This window comes from Euprymna scolopes, chromosome 21 (assembly GCF_053919585.1).
Source record: "Euprymna scolopes isolate OS-2025 chromosome 21, ASM5391958v1, whole genome shotgun sequence".
NCBI lineage: Eukaryota > Metazoa > Mollusca > Cephalopoda > Sepiida > Sepiolidae > Euprymna > Euprymna scolopes.
The window spans coordinates 108837148-108860096 of record NC_136502.1 but is presented as its reverse complement, the minus strand read 5'-3'; the positions used below and the strand labels follow the sequence as shown (position 1 = coordinate 108860096).

The 22949-nt window shown below is 33.4% G+C and overlaps 1 protein-coding gene across 3 annotated transcripts in view; it reads left to right on the top strand.

Annotated features, from left to right (window-relative positions):
* Positions 1-1754: 1754 nt before the first annotated feature.
* Positions 1755-22949, top strand: part of LOC145242992 (protocadherin gamma-C4-like) — a 314328-nt gene continuing 293133 nt past the window's right edge. For all 3 annotated transcript variants that reach the window (XM_080106118.1, XM_080106120.1, XM_080106119.1), the window contains exon 1: positions 1755-2088. The gene's annotated coding sequence lies outside the window, so the exon portion shown is untranslated. The remainder of the gene's footprint in view (positions 2089-22949) is intronic.

Sequence of the window (22949 nt, the reverse complement as noted above, 5' to 3'; positions counted from 1 at the left end):
TTGGTTTCGATTCTCGTTGGTGGAGCACTAGTCATTTTTTTTTAACTTTTAAAATCATCATTATATACTGGGTCCAATATAATCTATCTATATATCTATAAAAGTGAAAGTGTCTGTGTGTGTCTGTCTGTGTACATTTCCCTACACAATAATTCTGTCAATTTTCAGTCTACAGACTTGAAATTTAATATACAGGGTAGTGAGATTTGGAAAAATCTTTCAAATCCGTTTTCGGCCACATATTTGGCTGTTAAGGGGTCAAAGTTCAACGATTTGATCTTTGAGAGATCTACTAAATCCTCCGCCAATTTTAAGTATAAAAAATTGAAATTTTAGATATAGGTTCCTTGGACATGGATCTAACTAAATAACTTGATTTGAGCCCAAAACAAATGTTAAGGGGTCATAATAGGGGTCAAAGTTTTAAAAAAATTCACCTCTGCGGTCTCTACCAAATAACTCATACAGTTTCTGGTCTAAACATTTGACATTTTACATAAAGGCTATTCATAGATAGGGCAAGCTTTTTAATTGGTTTGGGTCGAAAATTTGAGCTACCAATATATACATCTATGTATGTATGTATGTATGTATGTATGTTTACATGTCTACCTTAAACTTTCGACAGAGGCGATGGATTATCACAAAATCGGTATCGTTTTGAAGCTCGACCGTTCAGACGACAAATACCGAAAATTTGGCTAAAAACATTAATTTCTTCTCTCTCAACTGGGTACTTTTCTACAGGAAGGGGTCGCTTTTATTCGCCGATATTTTCGAAAATCATCCTCTCTTTTCGATTGTCTAGCCTTAATTTAAACCTACGTCACTTCCGGTTTGGCGGTAGTCGTAACAGAAAAGACGTCACGTTTTTCCCCGTTCTTTTCCTCCTTCATGGTACGGGGTCGAGCCTGCCTTGCCACTACCACTTGTTTGTTTTTTGTTTTTTTGCTCAACACACGCCTCCAAACACCCGAGCAACGCCGGGCACCCATGCTAACATAATAATAAATACGAAATCTGCATTAATCAAAATATCATTTTTAAGCGTACTTTATGATCGGGCAATGCCGGGCGGCCTGCTAGTATATAGATATAATTATAACATTAGTCCACTGCTAGAATAAAAACTTTTTTCCCAGTGGACAAAAAAGAATTTTTTTTTTCATTCTATAAATTACTTTCTTTTTATGTCCGTCCTTTTTCTTATTTTTAATCTTTAATTCAATAATTTATCTTTACTTTCAAATATATCGAATGCAAGATACTTTCCTGGTAATAAATTTAGCTTTTATATTTCGGCTCGAATTCTCCACAGAGCTGTATATATGTTATTAAATATGTAGATATTTCTGGAAATTCTTTTAGTGCAAGAGAATATTGGAAAATATCTATAAGGCATATATCCACTTTGAATATATATATATATATATATATATATATATATATATATATATATATATATATATATATATATATATATCCAATCTAATTACTTAAGGAATACAAGTTACTGGAAATGGAAAACCTACCCACCCCCTCCTCAACCGATACATATTTTTGTCCATATACTTTCTCCTTATCAGTACACAAATGTGCCTCTGCTGTCACTTATATAAACACCTTAAGACATGTGTGCACATCAACACACACCCATACATTTGCACGTATATGAGCGAGTAGAGAGGCGGACGTGTGAGGGGGGGGGTCGGAAGAAAAAGGAAAGTGAAGAAAGAGAAATATATAGGGAGGAAGAGGAAGGGGGGGAGGAGAATGGAGACTTAATATAACTGTGTTTGTATTCATAGATTAAGGAAAGTCTGTTCCGAGGATAATCCATTCCTGTATCTGTCTCCATTCTACACGGAGAACATCAGTCAATAACTGGCTTAAGCAACCATTACGCACACAACACGTTCACTAGGATGACAGGCCTCCTTCCTTTTTCACAATCACACACACACGCGCACGCTCGCGCACACACATACACACCAGGCGAGGCTGTCACAGAACAGCAGCAGCAGTAACAGCAGAACTCCACAACGGAACACATCTCACCATGGGCTCCTGAGGTTTTCAAGAATACAGGTTAGTTGGCTTTGATATTTTTCTGCCCCTTTCTCAATAATTAGTTAAATACTTCATAACTTGGCGTTATATCCTTCCCTACCCACTCGCCGAGATATCTCGTTATCTTTCCAATTATGCTTTACAAAATACTGAACATTGAATACACGGAAAAGATGAACTTAAATACTATATGCACATAAAGTGTTTTAATTTCTAAGTGACACAAGTTATAAACAGAAAAGTTGCCGAAAACAAAAGTTTCATTTCTTTTTTTTATTGTTAAAATTACTAACGCAAGTGACCGTATTCATTATATTCATTTATACAGATACTAACGAAATAATATTTGTTTTAATAATCTTTCTGGTGTTGCTGTTAATAAAACGAGTTTTATAGTTTAACAGTTGAAATTAACTTTTTTTTTTTTTTTTCAATTTTCGTATCAGTTTGTTCAAGTTGTGGATGGGGCATCTTACCGGATGCCAGATATTCACCTGCTATCTTATATATTCCAACCGAGAGATCTTTATAAGATTCCAACCTTCCCTTCAAGTGCAATTGTTTGTATCTCTGTTGCACTTGGTCCTCCGGGTATATTTGCCAGGTAGTTTTTGAAATTCGTTTTCACGAGTCCAGTTGTTCCTAAGATGACTGAAACTATAGAGATTCTGGTTTCTTTCCATGTTCTTCTTTTTTGTCTATTCTAACTTATTTGCACATAAAGATTTATTTTCACCTATATGTAAATATACATTAGTGTTGGGACGATTAACTGAAATCAGGGGGATTGGAAAATTTTGTGGCTGTTTTCCGATGCCAAAAACGATTCCTTTGATTGTTTTGTAAAAAAAAAAAAAACTTCCACTGCTGGTAGTTATAATAAAATCAATAAATTTTATTGATTTAAACTTCCAGTAAAACTAAAATCTATAGATCACGCCTTCACAAGTGTGTTTTACGTTTGAGAAATTATATATGAATTTAAGGTGTATTTTTATGGTAATCGGGACAAAATAACTATTGTATAGTTAAATAGAGATTTCTGAAAAGAAAAAAATCAGAATCGGTAATTGCATTGGAATCGGAAATTAAGTATGGAACCGGTAAAAATATTGGAATCGTCCCATCACTAATATATATATATATATATATATATTTATTTTAAATCTCCGAAACAGCTACATGGTAAGCAGGTGATGATCTCCGTTTTCTATTTACAAAATTTTAGTTAAGGTTTTCTCTTTTCATCCTTATGTAGTTAAAATTCTGTTTTAAAATTGAAGACTTTTGCGAAATCGGCTTATGCAAATGCTGAGTCTATTTTTATTTAATGGCTTTAGTTAAAGCTTTTTTTTTTTTTTTTTTTCCATCCTTATAGAAATGAACTCTCTTTTGTTATTATAAACCTTTTAGAAGTCGGATTACGTAGGTGCTAAGTTTGCGATAGGTTAAGGTTAATATTTTTTTTTCCTTCCGGAAATTTAAACTGCATTTTTTATTTTTGCATTTTTTTTTATTCAAAGCTTCTTTAGACTATATATATATATATATATATATATATATATATACTAGCAAAAGTACCCGTCGTTGACTGGGTTCAAAAACAGCCTACAAAAAATGGACTCTGATTTATGAAAGTGTGATAGGTTATGAAAAGGAAGGGTTGTAAAGAGGTAGCTTCGAATTTGGGTGTATCAAAACCAATACAAAATATGATGAAAGTAAAAATAAAATAGATAAACTCCATAATTTATTACACCATACCTGTTCACACTGAAACATTTATCACAATATTCTGTGTATCTATATTAAAAAACCTTGTTAAACTTTGTGACATATTTCCATTCTATGGAGGTCAGGTGCGAACGAATACTCCATAATTTTATTATACCATATATCTTCAAACTGAAACATGATTATCATAGTATACTTACGCAGATAGATATGGAAAGTCTTTATTAAAGTTTGTGCCTATTTCCATTGTATGGAGGCCAGGCGCAAACGCAGACCCCACAATTTTATCATACCATCCCTATTTAAGTTAAAACATACTTATCAAAGTATTCTTATGTACATCTATATCAAAAAACACTTGTAAACGTTTTTTAATTTTAAAATTTTATATTTCCATACTTTGCGTACAAGGCGCGAACGCAGACCCCACAATTTTAATGAACCACCGTTCTGCCAGATCAAACATACCCATTCCTGTGTCTCGATACATCTTTTATCATTATATGTAATCAGCTTTTTAAAATAGTCAACCATATAGGAGCCTATTCGTGACCAGACACACACACACACACATTCAGCTTTATATATATATATATATATATACACATATAGTAAGTTATAAAATATATATGGCGATTAAGCTACACTGAATATTCCGCGTTTCATCCACTCTAGGACTCTTCAGGCTGATGCGCATAAACCTGAAGAGTCCTAGAGTGAATGAAACGCGGAATATTCAGTGTAGCTTAATCGCCATATATATTTTATAACTTACTAAATAGGTCTACCTACATATTGAGCACTTTTGAAGTAAATACTTAAAGTTTACGCATAAATTTATACTTTCGTATATTAATTTTATGTGAGTAAATTAAGTAGTTATATATATATATATATATATATATATACACACACACACACACGTAGACACATACACACACATAATTGTGATGGTTGCATTTTTTTTTTTCCTAAGAAAATAAAGTGAAAGACTACCTTTCAACTCGTGTTAGTTCATTATCGTTCTTATAATTCTCAGAAATCAAGCGGGCCCCCTTCTTGGGGCTAACATTTGATCTCTATATGAGATCCGTAGATATTGGAATATTCCAGCTCTCCTTTGCCTCTCAGACACTGGGTTAGGGTTAGTAAAGAACTTGAGGACATAATTTTCCCGTCTCTAATTGACCATTTAAATATGTAATGGTTAGAACTGTGACAACAGAATATTCTTTTCATTCTTTTGACTCTCAAGTATATATCCGTCCGACACAGTCAAGCAACCGAGAACCACATCAGTCTATATAAAAACATATAAGATATCAACGGGTATACACTCGAGAGTCCAAACAATGAAAAGCATATGCTGTTGTCACAGCCCTAGTTTATGATATATTTCTTGTGGTTTCTTGGATTCCAGGACAGGAATTCATCTGTTCTGGTGGAGTATCCAGTTTAGTGGTGTTACTTGAGGTAACATCACTTGGAGACGGTGCAGAAGTCTTAGTGAGTTATCCATACAGAGATGTTATTTGGGCTGCGAATTCTATGTGATTTTGAATATTTAGTCAGGGTTTGCACATAGGGAAAAGTATCCTCACACCAGATTGTCCTGACGAACTCATGAACAGAGAGACCTTAGATACTCAAGTACAGTGTCTACGAAAAAAACAAAAAACAAAAGAAACCCCTCTTTTTAACTATAGTTCAGTGATTTCTACTGGTAATTTGTGACTGTAAAAGTTTTTTTGTGTTTGTTTTTAATGATTACTCGTTTTTACGTCTTGTTCATATATATATAATAGTGCAACGGTTAGAAGCTCCGACTGTCGTTTGGGCAGTCGGGTTTTGATCCTGGCTTTAGGTAGTTGATTGTCTAGAATCACTGATGAGCTGTGAAACAGCGAAACAGTACCGTATGTGGTTGACTATATATATATATATATATATATATATATATATATACATAGTAAGTTATAAAATATATATATAGTAAGTTATAAAATATATATGGCGATTAAGCTACACTGAATATTCCGCGTTTCATCCACTCAAGGAGAGAGTCCTAGAGTGGATGAAATGCAGAATATTCAGTGTAGCTTAATCGCCATATATATTTTATAACTTACTAACTAGCTCTACCTACGTATTGAGCACTTTTGAAGTAAATACTTAAAGTTTATGCATAAATTTATACTTTCGTATATTAATTTTATGTGAGTAAATGAAGTAGTTATATATATATATGATGGACCCTCCCGTTGATTTTGACGTATGAGCTTCAGCCACAGCAACTAAGTTGCTCGGAAATCCACACAGATGATTTGTTTATAATGGTGAAGGCTTTGTATAGAACCAACCACACTTTTTGCTATTACTGCTAACGTTTGTCAGTGCAGATGACAGCCACAGGACAGAGTATACAGTAAACCGCAGGTTTTTATATCAGAGTTTTCTTCTATATGCGTGTCTTAACGAAGACTGGGGGTGCATCTCTCCCAGTGAATTAATGTGCCTCCAGATACCAATCTGCAAATTTCTACGACTCGGCATGGTACATACAGCACCTAGCCTTTCCAAGTAGTCATCCGTCTGGTAATGGCCAGGCTCAACGTTGCTTAACTTCAGTGATCTGGCGGGAACTTGTGTGTCAATGTAATCGTGCCACACACGCACTATATATATATATATATATATATATATATATATATATATATATATATATATATATATATATATATATATATACAAATACAACAAACTGTGGGAATCCTGGATATATAATATGCAAGTAATTTTAATGTTGAATTAGAAATTTAAAAAAATGCAAAATGTGATAGTTAAAGGAATATAAAAGTCTTTAGTCACTGAAGAAAATAGTATTTAGCTTTTTAGAAAGTAATATTTGATTTTGATTATCCATCCCTTTTTCAATTTAAAAAGTTATGCAAAACATATATAATTGCACAGGGTATGAATATACGATACACAAGTAGCTTTCATGTTTAATTATGCTGTTTAAACGTTTCTAAGTTGGAATTCAAATGAGAACAATCTACAATCATCTTGTTTTCAAACGTTTTAAAATAAATGAAAAAATAGGAATTTAACCAGTTTACTTACTTTGTGATGGTGTTTTGTTTTCTTAATTTCATTCATCCAAAGGATGTCTCGCGATAAAGATGAAACGCTGATGAGCACATAACTTGGTTTGTTTCTTTTTTTTTTCTCTCTCTCTCATATATATATATATATATATATATATATATATATATATATAGGTCATGGCTTAAAAGTCACAAACAAATGGATAGTATGGACAACTAAAATCAAACATCACTTGTAAAATCGCAAGATACTATTTTTATAGTCATTTAAATTTGAATTCATTTTAATATTTTTTTTTGTTTTAAAAAGTTAAAAAAAAAATGTAATTACTTTTAAAAGCTGTTTTAAAGCAAATAAAGATCTAAAATAGCTATTGAATGAATGTAAATGTCTTAAACAAGTAACAAATAATATCTTCCAAATTTGTTTAAGTATTTTACATTCAGGTCAGATACCGTTATAAATATCTTTTGCATTAACAAAATGCCACTTTCTACAGAACTGGATATTATATAGTTTTCATTCGTTCTATGACAAAGATGTTTATCAAGTAGAAAAGGTTTTACATCGTTTTGTTGCTTGTTAGAAAGAATTCTTTAAAAGCATCCTGGTTGTTCATATTGTAATTTTTTATACACCTACACTACCTTTGGCATATATATTCCGATTGTACATAAGTCTGTAGGTAAACCAAATACAATTATATAGAACTAAGACATTTTTTTTTAAATTACTTTGAAACTTTAAATTTATATAAAATCAACTTTTGAAATTCTAAAAAGAATTTCAATTCATATTCTCATATTTAGCTTTTGTATTTTAAACTTGAATCTTTATAGTTATACTCACACATATACATTATATATATATATATATATATATATATTCAGATATGTAAGTATGCATATATATATACATACACACGTGCATGTATATACACACATTTGCATGTGAGTATGTGTATACACACACATCTGCATATGTGCATGTATACAAACACACACACACATTTGCATATGAGCATGTATACACACACATTTGCATATGAGCATGTATATACACACACACACTTGCATATGAGCATGTATATACACACACACGTGCATATACAGGTATATATACACACACGCCCGTATATATACACATACATATGTGTATATATTTATAAACACATTATATATATATATATATATATATATATATATATATATTTATAAACACATTATATATATATACATACACAAAAAATAAATAGATTGGCAACACAAAAGAAAAATACTTTTGAAAGAATTGAATTCTATTTTCAAATGCATTAAGAAATTTCTTGAACGGATTAATTTTTTGAAATTACAAAATAAAAATGTGTTTCATTATATTTAATTTCGACTTTTCATACATTTCTAATCATTTTCATATTGTTCATGCTCTTGGACATACAAATACGCCAATAATAACGTTTTACATCTGTAGAAAAGAAATTTTCATTGGTAATAATTCTCATGCCATCGAACTACATTAAAATATAATGCTGGATAAGTTCTTTTTTTTTATTGTTTAGTTTAAAACTGATTAAAAATATATTAAACTATACAATTAAAACTGATTAAAAATATATTAAACTATACAATTAAAACTGATTAAAAATATATTAAACTATACAATTAAAACTGATTAAAAATATATTAAACTATACAATTAAAACTGATTAAAAATATATTAAACTATACAATTAAAACTGATTAAAAATATATTAAACTATACAATTAAAACTGATTAAAAATATATTAAACTATACAATTAAAACTGATTAAAAATATATTAAACTATACAATTAAAACCGTTGGAAAATAATCTGTTATCAGGCATTATATACAGTATGCATATAACACATTGCAGAGTGCTTTCTGGCTTTCCCCATCACTGCTCTGATATACATCGATTTTGAAGTCTTCTGGAGGTTATTTTTGCCCGCAATATCTGATTGATTGAATTAAAATTCTTTGTTCAATTGTAAAATCTCGTCACTTGAAGGCATGATCTAATCAGTCGTCTCACAGGTATTTGCAGCTATTCTTGTTAGGAAACTTTCAGGGCTAATGAATGTACTTAATTGCCCCTTAATTTCATTAATGCTCGCACTTTTCCGCATTAATAAGATCTCAAAAATACCCATTGTCTCTACTCACTTCTCCGAAGAAGCGAATTGAAACCCATTGGGAAAATACATGTAAAACGCTTTAAATTTTTTATTACCTCAGCAACCCCGAACTTTCTTCTGAATCAAGTCGAACAAGTTAACGTTCATCTCCAGACCTGAGAATGGGTTTTATTCTGTCGGTTGCTCTGCTATCGACTCAGTGCTATATAGTCACTGTTTATCAAGGCCAGGAGGTTACTCAAGGATAAAGGTTAAGGGCATAAACAGTGATGGTGAAAATTATAGAAGTGAATTTATTTTAGACAACAGTTCATCAAGAACTTGTTTACATTGGACTTGAGAAGCACCATGTTATAGTCAGCTTGGAAGCAGCTCTGCAGTATTGTGCCCCACGGACGAGCAGTTCTCGGACATAAGCTCTGCTTACGGAATTTTAATTTAGTTTTAGGCACAGTTGTTTCAGCTAGGAGTGTATTTGCTGCAAACATTTTATGGGGAGGGACCATAGATTGAAGTTCTATCAAACACATACGAGGTGCCTTCAATAAGTTTCAAGACATTTTTGTACAGGCATTTAAAACTGTCCTAGACTCTTGAAAATTCAGTATGTTATTGCTATATAAACTCAGTTTTTTTTATTGCATTTTAAATTCCAGAAATTCGGCCATTTTAAATTAAGTGGTATCATCATGATTAAGAAATTGAATGTCTTTCTTGAACAAGATAAAATTAGATGGCTTCTAGCTGTCATCGTGCCGTGACCCAGTGGTTGGGAACCACTGCTCTTTAAGATAAATTTGAATAGTAAAAGAAAGAAAAGCAACAAAATCACACCCCTTCACTGTTGAGGTCCCTAAATGCCAGAAAGCATTCTACTCTAATAGTTTCTTCCCTAAACAGCTAGACTTTGGAATTCCCTTCCTGCTACTTGTTTCTCTGACTGTACTGATATGTAAGAGTTTAAGTGTAATGTAATTCAACATCTTGTTAATCTTTCCTAGGGATGGTTCGAAATAGTAGCCCCTCACGTCCAAGTGGCGACATGCCGTGTTAGGAGTAAACGTGAGAAAGAAGTCGCAAGAGAGTAAATAATTACTATGTCTAGGACAACAGCATATTCTTTTCATTGTTTTGACTCTCGAGTGTGTATCCGTTGATATCTTATATGCTTTTATATCGAGTAATGTGGTTCTTGGCTGAGTAACTGTCAGATATATATTCGAGAGTCAACAGAATGATTGGTTGGTTGGTTGGTTGTTTTACGGCATATTAACCCTTTTCAGTTTATTAAATGCCGAATTGGGTGATTTTGAAGACAATTTTTTTTTTTTTTAATAAAATATATTTGTTTTTTGCAAGTCGGTTTCTATTTAACCCATAGTTGAGATCCTAACGGGTACTACCACTCCGGGTCAGAGTGGACCTGGGAGCAATGGCAATTAAAGGGTGGCTCCACACTCCCCAGAGCCCGCAAACTGGGGCCTCACCATCGGATATAGTTTAATGTCATATCCAGGACCCCAAAAGAATGAAAAGAATATGCTGTTGTCATAACCCTAATTATGACACTAACAGAATATTGATGAAACAAAAAAATTTGACATGACTAAAATAATTGAATGCTGAAATAATTCCTTGTTATTGGGGTGAACGTGCGTAAAAAAGAAAGAAAGAATAACCCTTGAATTAAACTATGGATGCAATCGCAATTAAAGTCTATGCGAATGGCAGAATAAACTATTCTTTTCTGTCCGCGGTCAGTTAAGTCGAAATTCTTATAAACTGAAAGAGTTTTTGTTTTTTGTCCCAATTCAAACTGTTTCTTTTTGAGGAACTGGATCTTGTACACATTAAAGCCGAGTTGGTGTTTAACTCTGCCCTCGTGGGAAGACAAGTAAAGCGGAATAATGATTAATAGTTTGCTCTGTATGAATCTTTTCGAAACGTAACAAGTTTAATTCAGGAAATTGAATTTTATAACGTAGAGATTTGGGTGTAGAAGGCGTTAACTTAGCCATTTAGGAAATTGTGTTCAATCATTTTAGAAATCAATCAATCATTCATTTTTTTTTGTCTGAGACTTTAATAAAGTTTAGTTTATTGTTCATGTACTTATAATATATATATATATATATATATATATATATATATATATATAGTAATTTATAAAATATATATGGCGATTAAGCTACACTGAATATTCTGCGTTACTAACTAGCTAACTACCTACGTATTGAGCACTTTTGAAGTAAATACTTAAAGTTTACGCATAAATCTATACTTTCGTATATTAAATTTATGTGAGTAAATGAAGTAGTTATATATATATATATATATATATATATGCTAGCAAAAGTACCCTTCGTTGACTGGGCTCAAAAACAGCCTACAGAAAATGGACTCTGATTTATGAAAGTGTGATAGGTTATAAAAAGGAAGGGTTGTAAAGAGATAGCTTCGAATTTAGGGGGTATCAAAACCAAAGCAAAATATGATGAAAGTAAAAATAAAATAGATAAACCCCATAATTTATTATACAATACCTGTTCACACTGAAACACTTATCACAATATTCTGTGGATCTATATTAAAAAACCTTGTTAAACTTTGTGACATATTTCCATTCCATGGAGGCCAGCCGCGAATAGACCTCACAATTTTATTATACCGTCCCTATTTAAGTTAAAACATACTTATCAAATGTACATCTATATAAAAAAACACTTGTAAACGTTTTTGTTTTTTTAATTTTTAAATTTTTTATTTCCATACTTTGTGGACCAAGCGCGTACGCAGATCCAACAATTTAATGAATCATCATTATGCCAGATCAAACATACCCATTCCTGTGTCTCGATATATCTACTATCATTATATGGGATCAGTTTTCTATAATAGTCAACCATATAGGATCCTATTCGTGACCAGACACACAGACGCTCAGCTTTATATTATATATATATATATATATATATATATATATATATATATATATATATATACATATATACACACACACACAATATTTATTATAACAAACTCTACTCTCTATTGTGTTTGTATTGAGCTTTTTTATTTGGTTGGGATTATTATATTAATATTTATATCAGATTGAAGTTTACACTTGCTTGTATCAGGTAAACATTTCATTCCCATTGCCTTGATTATATATATATATATATATATATATATATATATATATATATATATATATATATATATATATATATAATCGTTTGTTGCCTCCGTTCAGTCTCGAAAGACAATCGATACCCATTGTAAGGGTAGCTGTGCGTGTAATTGTGAGACAAAAGTTCGCAATCCCCAACCACATCTCTCATGAATCGACACTCGAGTCCAGTTGCAAGGAGAAGTCCAGGACGATTGGAATGCCGAAATAAATAGAGAACACATACAGAGCCTGGAATTCCCAAAATACCACCCACTTTAGTACTGACCAGGTTCAACATTGCTTAACTTTGGTGATCCAACGGAAACCGGTGCGTCAACGTGATTATGACGTTTATATATAAGTGGATATACAAATATTAATGTTAATATTTATAAGAAAATCCTAACAAGATGAAAATACTCAATATTTGCGATAGAGCATCGCTATAAGAAGGAAGTTAAAATTTGAAGAATTATATTATACATTTATTATTTGAAAGAAGATATATACACACACACACACACACACATATATATATATATATATATATATATATATATATCATATATTGCTTACTGTTGTTCTTCTGAGGGTAAGAGCAACTCTTTGTATTCATTTTTAATCTGTATTCCTTGTTTTGAATAAGAAGTCTTGTAAAATATAATTTGAAAAAATTTAACTTCCTTCATTATATATATATATATATATATATATATATATATATATATATATATATATACTAGCAGGGAGATCCGACGTTGATCATGCTCCCATATTTTTATTGTTATTGAAATCCGTGAAATCATCCATTTTTCAATCAAATCGATTGATTGACTGCTCTAGTTTGAGATCCATCATGGTGCATCGGGAGGAAGCTTCACATGCCTCCCAGCAGTGATTTAGTCAACAATACATTGTAGTCTACATTGCAATGTAGAGAACCTACTGTCGATTTTAGAAAGTTTTTTTTTTCATATATAATGTTTTGAATTAAAGTTTAAGATGCAAAAGTCAAATAGCATGGTTCAAATGTGTTCTAAACAGAAACGTTCATTTTGAACGCGCCCCTGTCATATCAAAGAACCTACTGTGGAATATTTCAATTATCAATAGTTATCAAAGACATTTCGATGCTAAATCTTCCTACGAACACTGCCAGGTACATAAAGTACCTATGTGTGAAATTTTATAATAAATCGGCCCAGCCGTTTTCGTGTCCATAGGGAACTCTCTCTCACACACAGAGTTCCTTTTATATAAAAGTAGATACATACATTATGTATATACATATATAAAGATGACGCAACTAAAAGAAAAAAAAAACAATTGCAATTTCTCTTCTGATATCCGGATTTTGTAATCATGCTTTTATTTTCTTTTAAAGTTGATGAGTTCCTATTCTTCTGATGAGTAATGGCGGAATAATAAAAAAAAAATGACATAATAATCACATTAATGATTCTACGAAACAGGTGCTGTCAAGAATTGGACATTTTAACATGCTTAAAAAAATAAACGGTAAAAATGGATAACATACTGAAATTTGGAATATATATTTCATTTACTTTTTTTTATTTCTTTTTTTTATTACATTTTCACCCCAAACAAGACACATTGCCACTTTGGTGTAGGCGGCTACTATCAGGGGCAGCAACTACTGGGGCACTATGTTGAGATTTGGGCAGCAAGATGTCGGTTCACGTTACACTTGAACTTCTGCATGTCAGTACAGTTAGGGAAGCAGGGACCTGGAATGGAATTCCAGAGTCTAGCGGTTCTGTGGAAGAAACTACTGGAGTAGGAAGATCTTTTACATCTAGGGATCTCTACTGTGTGGGGGTGGGATTTAGCTGACTGTCGGGTTTGTCGAGGGTGTTTACGTCGTGGGGGCAGAGCATTCACCACTAAAACACTTGTAGAACAGGCAGAGGGATGCAACGTTTCGTCGATTGGACAGGCTGAAGCTTAGATGCCAGTTCAGGGCCTATCAGATTGGTGACTCTCTTTTGAACCTTGTCTTAAGCTTCATAAATTAAAGGATTGATATAAATAAAAGGTGAAATATAATTGAATAAACATATTTCGCCATAAACAATACATATATATAACACAACAAGAATATAAAAATGTAATTCCACAAACAATCTCAAAATTTATGAAGCTCTCCTGATAAAAATGGAAACACCTGCTACTGTCAACATAACGTTCAAATACAGCCAGGAGGTCTTAGTTATATTTGACAACTTATTTTGAAAAAAAAAAAAATACAATAACTTATTATTAATGCATTCATGAATAATCATTAACACGTAATTCCTTGAGAATCGCTAATGAAATAGTCAAAAAACCTAAGCACAAACAGAAATAAATTGAAATACCAATTTGAAATGTTCTTCATTTCACGGGAAAGAAAGAAGGCAGTTCTTGATGGAGTTCACGGAAAACCGACATATACTTGCTTCACTACCACGACAGCAAGATGTGACACAAGGTTGAAACGTGGGGAAAGCCAGATTCCCCACCCACAGAAGCACTCTAGCTGATAAATTTTTTTTTTAAATCTGCAAATGGACCTGTCAGCGTTCCCCAGTAGCGGAGCTTCAGGTGATCGGTAATAAATCTACCTCCACTCCTCAGTGGAGAGGTAATGCCTAGGAGGGTACACCCAGGTTTGAAATGAACCGTACTTGATTCCAACAAAAGAGGGATTGGCACTGTCAAGTCAGCTCCTAGTCTGTCAGATTGTGAGGACTAATCCCATTCTAGTGGGAAATTTCTGTTAGCATCAGAATATATTTCCCTGGAGGAACTAGAAACATAGAATTGTGTGCAGATTCTATAGTCTATTTAATACTAGTAGACCGCCTGGCGTTGCCCGGTCGTAATATATGCATCAATAGCATATTTTAATTATGGAGAAACTGGGGCATGTGCATGGGAGTATTATGCTTTTTTTTCTTTTTTTTTTTTAAACAGTTCACATCTTGTAAGTAAAAAAAAAAAAAAAATACTCGAACTGTGATCGAAACCAAAACCTAAAGACGGTGAGTCAAGTACAATAACCATTAAACCAGCGTGACACAATCTTTAAACTCTTATTCTTAACATAAGTAATCTGTAATGTGAATTATTCACGCATGTGCATTCATGAAACAATTAGCAAACAGATAAAAATCCAATGACTCCCACATACCAATTTTTCAATTTTGACTCCTTAGCAGCCGTTTTTTTCTGGATGAAAACGGATTAAAAAGTTTTCCACATGTTTGAATGACGTATATAAAAAAATTGTTGAGTATATAGGTTGAGAAGTGTCCTCACACACACACATTCTCACTTTTATAGACATATATAGATTAGGACATCAAGTATTCTGACCATACCCTTCTATGTTAATTATAGCTAAGGGTTTGATATTCACTTGCAGCTCACCACAGCAAGTTGTGATACAAGGTCAGAAGGTGTGTGTGTGGGGTGGGGGTTTCAAGACAGCGCTCCTAAAGCAGGGACACTCAGGCCTAGCAGAAAATTGCCTGGGCATCCTCATCGGCATTCCCTGATAGGGGTGCCTCTGGCAACAAGCAATGAACTTGCTCCACCCAAAAACCGGGTGGCAGGGTGGACCTCCTAGATAATATCCAGGCAGCGTACCTCAGTGGGCTACGTAATATTGGCTCATCACCTATCGGGCTGATTGTGAAGACCGGATTTTTGATTGGTACTTACTACCCGGGTCTCCAAGACAACCGAAGCAGCAAAGAAACCCATCCTCATCGATATAATGAGGGTATTATAGCTAAGGGGTTTGCCTAAAAGATTGGTGTTGTAGTGTTTCTTAAGAACATACTAGATTTTAACAAAAATGCAGTCTGCTTCTTTAATCTATCCAGAATATAAATCTCACCCGTCTGTTTAAATGTATGTATGCCTCGCAAAAACTTTCGACAGAGGCAACGGATTTTCACGAGACTGATATTATTTTGAAGCTCGACCCTTCGGATGACAAATATAAAAAAATTGGCCCAAAACATTAATTCCTTCACCCTCAACTGGGCAGTTTTCTACAGGGAGGGTGTTTTTTTCGCTGACATTTTTTGCAAGTCATTCAACCCTCGTGCCTACGACGTCGCATAAAACGCGTTATTTCGACCGCCCATGACGTCACAACCACGGTAGGCGCATCGGTAAGACAGTTCGTCTTTTTTCTTTGGCGTGTTACGGGTTAGAGTCTGCTTACTACTTCTATTTTTTTTTTTTTTTTTTTGCACTCGCAATTTCCCTTTTTTTGCTCAACCAACACCTTACACACACCTCCACTTTCTTTACCGCCTTCGCGTCATGGGTTCGAGCCTGCCTGCCTACTACAATTTTTTTTTTGCTCAACATACACCTCCAAACACTCGGGCAACGCCGGAAACCCAGGCTAGTATATCTATAAAAGTGAGAATGTGTGTGTGTGTGTGAAAGAGGACAATTCTCAACCTATATACTCAAGGAATTTTTTGATCTAAAGACTTGATATTTGGCCTATTGGGTATTAAAACACATAGAAGACTTTTTGATTGACTTTCATCCGGAAAAAAGGGTTGCTAAGGGGTTAAAATTGAAAAATTCGTATGGTGGAGGGGGGTCATCGAATTTTTATTTGTTTGTCAAATGTTTCACAAAGGCGCATACATGAATCGTTCACATGACAGATTCCTTATGTTAAGAAGAAGTAGGTTTGAAAACATTTTTTAAAGATTTTTTAAAGCTGGCCTAATGGTTATCGCACTTGACTCGCAATCTTTAGGTTTTGGTTTCGATCTCAACTTGAGTATTTTTTTTTTTTACCTACAAGAAGTGAACTGTTTAGAAAAAACATAATACTCGCATGCACATGTCTCAGTTTTTGTATGAATCAAAATATAATATTTATGCATATTTTACGACCAGACAACGCCGGGCGGTCTGCTAGTACTCAATAAAATATGATGATATTAGATTTATCTGTTAATGCAGCACCCTTTATGGTTTTTTTTTTTTTTCCATCTGTTAATAAATTTTTTATAATCGCATTCATAAAATTAATTTGATTTTTGAAGAAAGAAAACTAACCCATTTTTTTTTTACTTCCTCTCTTGAAACAAGTCTTAACGCATTAATATGATTTTAAAAACTTGTAAAGAGACGGTAATCTGTCGGTTCGAGATCTAAAGAATATGGTTGACGATACATAATTTGTAGAGATCTATTTTTTTTTCCTGCAGTGTGAAATACAGTATCATCCATCATTATGATAATACCAAACAAGTGAAGCATGCATGGTCCCCCGTGAGTGCACAGTGAACAAGGCATAAAAAAATGACTAAGTTCAGCATTTGCCCCCCCCCCTCTCCATTTAGCCCCAAAAGTCTCTAGGGGATGTGAAATCCTGGTGAAAATGAACAAACGGTGCAGTTTTAGGCCTTAACATGTGTAAATTTGAGTTCTGCACCATGCAAAAAAAGAAATGATTAAACCCATCATTTGCCCTCACCCCCACTCCATTTAGCCCCAAAAGTCCCCAAGGCCTTAACATATTTAAATTTGAGTTCAGCACCATACAAAACGGCTAAATAGACATACACAGAAAATTTTGGACAAATATGGTAAAATAGTCCCAAAAATGGAGTGTTTTTATTAGCCCTAAAAGAGCCCCCTGGGGCACACCCAAGAGTTATCGCAAACAAACTTATATAGAAATCAGCTAGTTACAACTTTTCAGAAAGTTTTATAAAAATCCAATGCATCAATTTGTTTTTTAATAAACACAAAAGTGTCAATTTTAGCCATTTTTACCTGAAAGGCACTCCTAGAGGAACAACTGAAGTTTTCCCAGAAAATCCGTTCTGTTACTTTTTTACTCAGATCATGTTTAATGTTTGCGCAAAAATTCAAAAAATTCCAAGGCATAGTTATTAAGTGCGAACGAACGAACGGATGAGGGTGAATTTACAGATCAACCCTCTTTTTGTCGGAGGAAGAGGGACCAAAAAGAAGAAAAGGTCACAGAAAAGAATAAGGATTTCATTAACAATTAAATAAGTCTGAGTTTTATTGAGCATAAAAAAAAAAAAAAACGGACAAAACTTTCGTTACAGTTTGTTATTTTACTCTATTCATAGCTGGTTGGAAAGGCATATGGACTTTCTGCGATCTGAAAAAAATTTAGTGTAATTGAAAATCTTTGACAAAATTATGATCATGATTGATGGCAGTGAATCCCCTTAAATGAGCTGGAATATCCCAGGATGCATTTGGGAATAAATGTTCATGAAACCATGACTTTGCAAAAAAAAAAAAAAAAAAAAAAAAAAAATGCTTTATTTGTTATTAAAAGTAAAACCATACAAAGCTAACATTTATTTTTGCTTACTCATCGCTTCCACTTTCTACACTTTTTCTATTCATTTATTTTATATATTTTACATTATATTATTTTATATATTTACATTATATTATTTTATGTATTCATATTTCATTTTTTCGTATTATATTATTTTATATATTTACATTAATTCAGATATTTATATTGATGACCAATTTTAAAACCTTATCTTAAAAAAAAAAAATCTGTGTTTGATTTCCCTACAGATGCATTAACGTTTATTTAAAGTTAATTTCATTTTTTTTTTATATTCAAATAATAAAATTATTTAGCATATAAATCATTCAAACATTTTAATGCATTACTCTTAGTATGATTCTAGGCAAATACCATTCCATACACACAATAAAATCAGTATAAATCTCAATTTGCTGCTTTTATTAATACTAATTATTAATACTATTATTAATACTACTATTATTACTATTACTCCAAATTACTACTATAATTATTACTATTATCATTATTACTGCAGGGCGGAACAAGAAAATTGTCACCCTAAAAAAAACAACACTACAGCTTTTATTGAAAAAATCAATTCAGGTAATTTGATTATGTAGTAGAGCTGACATTTATTCAATGTAGCTGCCTTCAGCCTCAATCACTGCCTCGATATGAGTTCAGAACTGGGAGCATGCCTTTTGCACAAGTGCTGGCAGGAGTTAGGCGAATACTCAGCTGGTGGCAGCGATCAGGCTGGCTTTGGTGTTGTAGGAACTCATGTTGGTGATGTTCTCGATGTATGACCAGGTCGGGGGAAGATGGGGCCAGTTACAAAAAGGTACAAAGTCGTAGCACTCCTTCTGAAGCCAAGCCTGGGTCTCTTTGGACTTGTGGGCCAGCACAGAGTCCTGCTGCCACACCCAGAGTCTGCCAGCGGCCACCTGATTGCACGAGAGGATCAGCACACTCTTCAGTACATCCAGGTACACTTTGGTGTTGCCTTTCACGCTGACTTCAATGTGAGATGGCATGATGTGGCAATTACTTAAAACACACACCAAAAATCATAACCGTGGCCAGAAATTTTGTTTTTATCACCATGGGCAGTTCCTGTTATTCGTGGCGATCAAGTGATGCATTTTGAAGGTGCTGTTGTCATAACTTGGATCGGTAGAGAGCATCAGTTGTACAGTGGCGCATCTCTGATCTCGCTCGTTGATGTCACTTTTAGACATGATAGAAGTCTTCTATTGCTCTTGGGATTTGTACACAACCAGTAGATGGTCTGCAACAAAAAACAAAAAAAAAAAATCGGTTTTCATTAAGTGCAAATGGAATCATGTCTTTTCTAGGGCAACAGTTTTTTCGTTCCACCATGTACTATAATAATTATTACTACTATTATTAATATTAATACTATTATTATTATTATTATTACTACTACTATTACAACTTACTAGGAATAGTCACGCAGGCCATCATCAAAGATTTCCTTTTGAGAACAACTTGTGGTGTTCTCTGGTGTCTGAGTGACAACAAGTCTCCCCAGATTTCCAGTACTCTACACCTCTTTACAGATGAATTTGCATTATCACAATAGCTGCTTACCATTGATTTATCGTTGGCAACGACCATTGGTCTTCACTGGAATTTGGATGGCAAAAAGCCTCCTCAAGGTCCCAGTCTTCTTTGTACTTATCCAGCAGAAGTTAAGCTAGTGCGTTCTCTCCTTGATCTTTCCATCCTCCTTAACCCTCCTCATATATTTGGTATGGCGCCAATTTATGATCACATACACATAAAAAAAAAAAAGTGTGGTGCAGGGGGGGGGGCAGGGGTAATTTACAATTCTACAGTTTCAGTTTTCATGATTCAATGTGATGTTCTTTTGTGTTTTACATCTGTAGCGGTTTCTGTATGTCCGACTTGCGTCTGTAGCTCATTTGTGTTAGTTTCCGTATTCAAAGATTTTCCTGAATATTTCAGCCGTTTTCATTATTGTTATCCGTTGTATCTTCTCAGCCATCCTTCTGATTCTAATCTCTCTCATTCTTTTTTGAAATATTTTTTGTTATTGTTCATAGCGCTCTTATTATTAGTAGTGTTATATTTGAGCTCTCTGGCCAGTTCTGTATGTTTGCTCCACCTCTCTTTTTCTCTAAATATTAATTTACTTGTCCGTATGTCCACTGTCACAAAAAAAAACATCATCATTGCAAACATTAATTAATGAGAAACGAATTTCCTCCCTTTATAGTCAGTCTTTACCAATTAAAAATCATTAAAACTACTTCCTCTCAAAAAAAAAACAAAAAAAAACACACACACATAGCTATCTGTTTATGGTTTCAAATTGGCTATTTTATTTTATAATTAAACAAAAAAGGTGCTGTTGAGGAGACTAAATTTATTTTTCATTATAGTTTCTTTTTAAAATATTAAAAAATGTGCAAGTAAATTGATATCTGTTCGATTATAATTTATATAAAAAATTATCTAAAAACAAAAAAACAAAATGTGTTGTTGAATTTTCATTGAAAACAATCTGAATTTTTTTAACTTTAAAAGGTTGAATAAGAATTTGCTAAAGATTTGTTTTGAATTTGTCGTTATTTGTTTTATTTTATTTTATTTTTTATTCATGTGTTTTAAAAAAATCCACGGGTTCTGCTAGTTACTATTATTATTATTATTATTATTATTATTATTATTATTATTATTAATACTAAGTTAAATCCCTTTTTTTTTTTTTACAACATGCGGCCCTTCTACAGAATTGGGAAATCGTAAAAGTGAATTTCATATGAAAACAATGGTATCTCCGTATTCCTCGTATTTTTAAGATGATTATATCCAAAAATTACAAAAATCGATAAAGTAGAAAATTATTTATTAAAGAAAATAAATAGAATTTAATGAAAACGATCGTGAAATACAGGAGAGTTCAATAGGGAGGTAATTTTCCATTTGAATTAAACAAAGATGGCGGCAATTTTTAACCTCCTCACACGATTAAAGTTGTTTTTTTTTTTTAATAATTCAGTAATATTCAGGTAATTTCGACTTCATAATTTGGAAGTGAACATTGTCATTTCTATGAAAAGGTGACTTCTCTAACAAACTGAACTTACTGATAAAATAAAACAAAATAGGCAGGATTTTAGTGTTGAATACCTGCTCCCCATAGGGTATGGTAAAGAGAAAAAAAATCACTGGAACTCAGTACTACAAAAATAAACTTTTATTTGAACCTTAAAGCTCATCTTTAGTTTATGCCTAAACTAAGGTCTAACTGGAAGAACATGGATTTCAACTGTCAATCTGTCATGTAGTTAGAGGGAAAATAGATTATGATTTTTCGATAACTTTAAATCTAGAAGGGTCACTAAGGAAAAGATAAACACGGAGGTAAGTTAGAAAAGGCAAAATATATTGAAACAAAAAACACGATATAAAAAGAAGAACCGTCATAGTAAGCATCGCCAAGATGGCGGACTATGGAAGTACACTGACTGATATTTACTGCTCTCCAACCACGAGAGGATGTGACACCAGGTCGGAAGGTGGAAAAATGAGTCAGTGCTCCAAGAGTAGCTCTTCGGCCCTACAAAAAAATGCTTGAGTAGCTCCATTGGCATTCCCTGCTGAGGGCCTCTCAGGCAACAAGTGATTAAATTGCTCCTCCCGAAACCCGGGAGGCAAGGCCTGGAAGGGTGGGCCTCCTAGAGCTACGCAGAAGACTTGGCATGAGTTTGGCAGTAAAAAGGCCATCGAAATGGCCCAGTTTCTGTCTGACTGATTGTTGAGGTCAGAGCCTTGACCTACCTGTACTGCGAAAGTACACTGACCACCCTGAGAGTCGTACCTTTCTGTCTATTTCTACAGTTCAGAAGAGTTCATCTTTGGTGCATGGGTGAGTCCCCCACCCACAACAGTTATTTTGATTGTATACTCTGTGACTTTATGTTCACATCCCATTTTAAAGGCCATTCTCAAATTGCTACATTATTCTATTTGTTTGTACTGATCTGGTGGCTCTCAATTCTCTCCCCCGTGCATGCATCACAGCATTAATGGCAATATATTTCCTTGTTAAGCACCTCATATGAAAATTAGATATTTGCCTGCTTATTTTAAACACAAATAAAATATGCCATACTCAGGTTGACACAACGGTTCCTCATAGATCACTAAAGTTAAGCCATGCCGAGCCTGGACAGTACTAAAATGGGCGACCATTTGGAAATCAGATACTGTATGTGCTCTCCTTTTATCTCTGCATTGTTTTCGATCGTCCTGGATTTTTCCATGCCACTGTAATCAAACAGTGCTCAATTAGGAGAGGTGTAGTTGGA